Consider the following 6384-nt stretch of genomic DNA (forward strand, 5'->3'; position numbering starts at 1 on the left):
GGGGTTCAGTGCTGTTGGAATCTACAGGTAACTTAAGGGATGAGGAGAAGTTTCACAAATGGTTAATGAAAGCCAGCGGATTGTAATTTGGCTTAGTCCAAAGTTTAACATGCATCTGGGAAGACAGTTCAAAGGTTCACCTGTGGATATTTCTGATCTCTGATTAACAATGACCTCTCGATTCTATTTTAAGTACCCTAGACCAGTGCTGCTCCATTTTGTTATTCTCCTTCACTTTTCCCTCTTTTGAACAAAATCTTTCCACAGAAAAACATTGATGGTTAATTTAATAATCAGAGAGCCCACATCACTACAAGGGACCTGTCTTAGGAAGCCATATCCCTGGTCAGAGGGTGTAATTACCTGCCATGGATATGGAGCAAATTTAAGGGCTTTAGACCAGAGGCAATTAAAAACCCAGAGCTTCAGGTAGGTCAGAAATAATGTGAAGAAAGGCAGTGGGGCCATGGCTTTATGAGTACTTCCTAGGGATTGCCACTGTTTTGGTTTTAGCAGTAATCATGAGGCATCAAGATAGACAAAGGATAAGTAATTTGAATATAGTAAAATATAACAGGCAATGTTCTGTAATCAAAAATAACTTGTAGGGTTGGGGATGTGGGTTAGTGGCAGAGTACTTACCTAGCGTGCTTGAGGCCCTGGATTTGATCCCCAGAACCACAAAACAAACAAACAAAAAAAGCCAACTTAAAGTCCTGACCTCAGGAAAGCCTCTATCCCTAAAAGTAATCGATTAAATGAATCAGAAAATTTAAAGTGAAACCAGTGAAGGAAATTAGATGTATTCCTGGAATATTCCTTAAGTGAGTTAGAAAGTTTAAAGGGGTTTGTAATTTCTAATTCAAACTGTAAGGAAGTATTGATTAAGGTAAGGAAAATCATATTAATAGCATCCTCCCTGTGCAGTTAGGAGATAATCCATGGTTATGTGAGCATTAAGCAATACTCAGTTCAGAGACTCCAGAGATCTTCATTGAGCTGTTATGGCTTGTCCAATAGATTGAGTGATTCTGTTAACAGTTTGAAAGAAATCTCAGATCATATACTCATTTCAAACATAGCCAATTCCTGGCCATGATCCTATCATTCTGCCAGTCTTTTCCCAATTACTGGGGTTAACCCCTCTTGGTTAATGAGCCTGTGGCCATGAGCTGGAGCCCAGTGAAAGGGGTGGCCCAATATGGGCATCATCTGCCCATCCACCACGAGTCCAGACACACATGTGCCTATGAGATTTTCTAAACCTACAAAAGAATATGTGTAGACGTGGAAGGCATATAACTACCCTACTCTGGTGTAAAACTTAAGACTCAATGATTACTATTGAACTGGTAATATTCTGAAACCAGTGTGAGTGTTATAAATGGCCCATAAGAGCAAGGTATCATTGGCTTGGTAGATGGGCAGGCTGAAGCAAGGATTGAAGGATAAGACCTCGACCATCAGAATTCAAGGCATAATGGCTTGTGATACTAGGGAATAGTTCTGTTATGCTTTTTCTAAGTATTTTGTAGACTCAGTAAGTGAACAGAAAGTAGAATTAATAAAATGAGAAGATTCAGATTGGTTGCTAGCCAATTTTGCAACAAAATGCCTAAAAGTCTCAGAAGAGTTATGAAAAAGAATTGAGAGAAGGATTGTTTGTTTAGGATTAGGAGATGAGATAGATACTGGCCATCTTATCAGATAGAGAAATCAGATGGATTTCATAAGTGACATCTAAGCTGTTTCTTTATATTTACATAGAAGGGGGGAATTGATGAAAAATAGTTGATAGCTATGACAAGTGAGTCATTATTTTCTCCCAAGAATCCAGTAGAAGGTTGTGGTATATCCAACAATCTGTGAGGTTTCTAGCAGATGCAAGGGACTGAGACATTTAGACAATAGTATTTTTCTTCCAAGAATGGGTCTAATAAAAGTTGCACTCAAGGCCATAAGAGGAAAATAAAGAAACACAGAAAAAGGGACCAGGAGTCATTTTTAAAATATTACAGGAGGTGGAAGTCAACTGAAAGTCAGATATTTTCAGAAGTGATTAGACTAATATATGAGCTCTGGATATCTCAGATATCTTGCTAATATTTAGTAGTATGAGGCTAAATAAGAGCATAAGAGGATCTATGAGAAGGTGAACAAGTGAGTCTCAAAGACTGTAGGATGCTTAAAAATGCCAGTATTCCCCAGATGCAAGTAAAATTCTGAAATTTTAAATAATTTCTGGCATTGGGTAGTCTATAAAGGCCTTATTCCTAGTGTTGGAAGGAGCTCTCTATTTCACATCTTGTCTGCTTTGAATCCAGATTCAGTAGTAGATCTTGGGTTAACTTCAGTCAAAGGTCTCCAGTGGTTTTGGAAGTATAGTCAGGAGATATGAATCTATGAGTCAATACCCTTGAGCTTAGCAGCACGTAAGTGAGTTACAGTATCTGATAGAGTCCTTCCCAATTGGGTTACAGGGAGTCTTTTAGCTGATGGTGTTTCCAATAAATGTAGGCTCCAGGTTGAAGATCCAAATAGTTTTGATAACTTCCTTTCCAAAGAGTGCACTGTAAAGAGTAACTAATTTAATATTCTCAGTTAGGTGTACCAGTTTAATTGCTCTGCTTGCTCTAAATTTTAAGATATTTTCATCTTCTGAGAGAAAGAAATGTGTACACTGTGAGCTTCTAAGAAATCTGAACTAAAAAGATGAATTTATGTTGATGGGAAAAGTAGAAAGGACAGCTCAGAAGAGACACAGTTGGAACATTATAGAATGAGACATGTTAAAGGTTAAATGCCTACTGCTTAAATGATTTCTGTATTCTGGGAAGAATATAATTTAAAGTAAGGGATCAAGAATAGAGAATAGCTTCAGTGTCAGAGCCCAGGTTTATTCTCCGTTAATAGACCTTCCAGTTCTTATAAGGTGTTAGGAAGGAGAAAAGGAAAGGTATTTTGTGACTCCTCAGACAGCCCATATGGGAAACTAAAAGAGTTGTCTTGATGAGATATAAAATGGGTTTCTTCTCTGCTCTAGCTGTCTTTTGCGACCATTCTTTTCAAAATGCCTGCACTTTTTGCAGTAAGTGCAAAATTCTTTTTGATTTTGCTAAGTTGCTACGGCCCCCTTAGAAGGGAAGAAGTTCTAGTCTGGCTAGGGAGTTGCTGAAGTTATAAATTCATAAATTGAGTGGGCTTTTTCTTCTCCGTGAAGAGTTTCGGGAAGTTAGTCATCCAAGTTGACAAGATTATGTGTTTGTATGGCGGCCCACTTGGATTGGGGCCACTTAGCAGGTGTGGAAAGTTCTTCCTCTAACACTTTTAGCAACATGGTATTAATGAAAAAATTATGACTATCTTGGAAATTTATATCTCCCATACCTTAGAGGCCTTTCAAAGCTCTCAAATAGTCAAGGACTGACTGATTAACTCACTAGGGTTTTCAGCACATTGTTGAAATTACTCCAGTTGACAATTTTAGAAAAGACTCAGGAACCAGATGGTGAAGGCCTGAGCTAATGCTTGAGCTCAACCTGTTTAGATCACTAACATGGACAAGCTCACAAAGGTCAGGAAAACCCGGCTAGTGGATCTGGATGACCTACACTAAATTCTTTAGCAGGTGGGAGCATCAGGAAATACTTTAGTGGTGGTTCTTGGTGTAGCTTTTCTCCAAGGAGTGTATACTATGGAGGGCTCCTCTTGGCCTGTGGGCTTAGGGTTAAAGGGTGCTGCAAGGACAGCGGAATTGAATAGAATCTCAAGAATGGCTCTGGGAGCCAGAGCTGGAATTATGTTTTGAGCAAGAATAGTGGACCTGGCAGGAAAAGTGGAGCTCTGCTGCCAGTGGGGAATCTAGGAGGGCTACATGGGTTGGCATCAGATGCATTAAAGAGAAGAGTGGACAGGTTAGAGTTCAGGGTAATCACTGTGGTATTGGCAAGGCACCTGGGAGAAGACTTTTGATGATACTAAGTTCAGACAGAGGGGATGTGAGGGGGGATGCAGCAGTAGCAGTGGTGATGGGAGGAGAAACAGGACCAGGTAGCAGCAGGAACAGAGGCATAGAAGAAGCAGTTTTAGAAGATTTTTTAAGGTTCAGAGATGGTTTATTAATCTTTTATTTACTGCTTGAAGGAAAGCAATCTTTTTCTGAGCTGTATTTCAAAGCTTTTAAGTACCATTGAAAATAAACTTCCCACTCTTTTTGTCTTGTCTAAAACTAGCTTTTTGTAATTGTATGCACAAGAGAACAGATTTGGGAGTTTCAAGTTTCTCATGTGGGCCAGTGTAATTCTAAAATTTCCCAGGTTATTTGGGCCCATTTACCAATACATTCATAGAAGAATACATAGGTGTTCTACACAAAGCCAGCTGGAGTTTCAGAAGGAACCTGCCTGTCACCAGTACCTTTGGAGAGCAGGATGCCCACTGTACTTCAGAAATATCACTTCTGTTGATCATGACTAATGATATTGTGTTTAGAGCTGCACGTGTTATTGTGAAGGCTGTTACCCAAAAAAGTATCACCAATTAGTTTCATAGCCACTCTCTTGTCTCAGGTTGACTCAAAATGAGGAGGACTCATGATGAGGAGACAGTTGGTATTTCATGAGCATTCCTCCAGTGAACCAAGATTACTCCTTCTGACCCAGGAGGGAGATATTTATTTGGAAATCCCGAAAAGGCCACTGTACATCATAGCCTATGAGGCACAACACTTCTACATATAGTTAAGTGCCTATAAAACCTGAAAGGGAATGGAAGGAGCAATGCTTTTTTTTCTTTGAAGTGAGGGCACTCTCATAGAATCACCTATTTTGTAGATTAAAGCAACTAAAGCTCAATAATAAAATTTGAAATGGCCACCAGATATCACTAAGAGCTCTATTATATTAAACTTATAAGTATTTGCCAAAATAGAAACCCAGAGCCCCGATTTTTTTTTAAGGCAGGGTCTCATGTAGTTCAGCCATACTTTGAACACACTATGTAGCCCAGGCTGGCCTCAAACTCATGCCAACCCTCCTGTGTCAGCCCAGAACCCAAATCTTAATAGCAACGATGGAAGGTTACACTGAGATCCAAGGCTTTTGCCTAGCAAAAGATAGAAATCAAACTAAAAGACAAATGTCTGCTTAATGACAAAGATGAAATGTACTCACCAACAGTAGGAATACTGACAATAAGAAGCACTCAAATGAAGATTTCAGAATGCTGTCAAAGTGACACCGGGGGAGCAAATCTATGAGGATTTATCCCACAGATCAGCACACCCAAGGAAATGGGGAAAATGCAGTGAATTAAGACCAAAGAGACCAGCAGGGCACCAGAAAATGCTGCTCTGTTTCCTGAGGAGGACACCATGAATGTGGACAAAGAATAAAAGCAACCTGTTTAAGAATAAAGGAAATTACATTTACTTAGGGTTTATTAGGATTGTAATCCAGGAAGATACAGATTCGAACAAACATGAAAATGTGTTCCCATATTTACAAAATGGTGAACAAATTTAAAGCTTAAAACCACAAAGTTAGTAGTGGTTACGTCATTTGCTTGTGTATCCATAAGGGCCACCTTCTGAATCAGATGTGGAGTCTGTGTCATCTGTGCTCTGGGGAGCCAAACAATCCAGTGAAAGGTGGAAAAACTGGAGCTCACTGTCGAATTCTGTTGGAGTTGTACCAAAAACCAAAGGGCCTACATTGGAAGGCTGAAGAGACTGCACTGGACACCTAGAGACAGACGTCCAAAGGGTGGTGGTGAAGACTGGAGCTCCTTTGAAGAAACAGAAGTGAGATTTCCTTCTTCATTCCCCCTTTTTTATTCCATTCAGGCTACAAGCCTATTGGCTGGTACCACTCACACCAGGATGAGTCTTATGTCTACACTAAATCCATTCAGCACAGAAAGAACTGTGCTAATCCAGTTGGGTATTTCTTATTCAAACTGACATAATTAACTCTCAGAGTTTGTCAGGAATTGTATTGCATAATAAGAAGAGTTAGGCTGTTTTATAAGAAAAGAATTGGATAAAGTTTCAATCTACAGACAATTTAAGGGAAACGGGATTCACAAATGATTACAAAATACTAATTGGCGCACAGGGAGCCACGGGTGGGGAGCGCCAGTCTTCTGGCTGGCTAGCTTCCTGCCTGGTGGCTCCAGGAGGGTGGGCCCCCAGCGCATGAGATCTATCATGACACAGAGAAACAGTGACACAATTGGCCCACCATGCACCGACTGCAGTTGCCCACCCACGGATGTGTGTGAATCATTGAAACTTTGAAGAACCCCTGGGAATACATGCCATACAATGGACCACTCTTGCTCCTGCCATTGAGAACCAGAAAGGTCCAGAGCCAGCGGAGGAGCAGC

The sequence above is a fragment of the Chinchilla lanigera genome, unplaced genomic scaffold (genome assembly GCF_000276665.1).
Source record: "Chinchilla lanigera isolate Chin_1 unplaced genomic scaffold, ChiLan1.0 scaffold00092, whole genome shotgun sequence".
In the NCBI taxonomy this organism is placed as follows: Eukaryota; Metazoa; Chordata; class Mammalia; order Rodentia; family Chinchillidae; genus Chinchilla; species Chinchilla lanigera.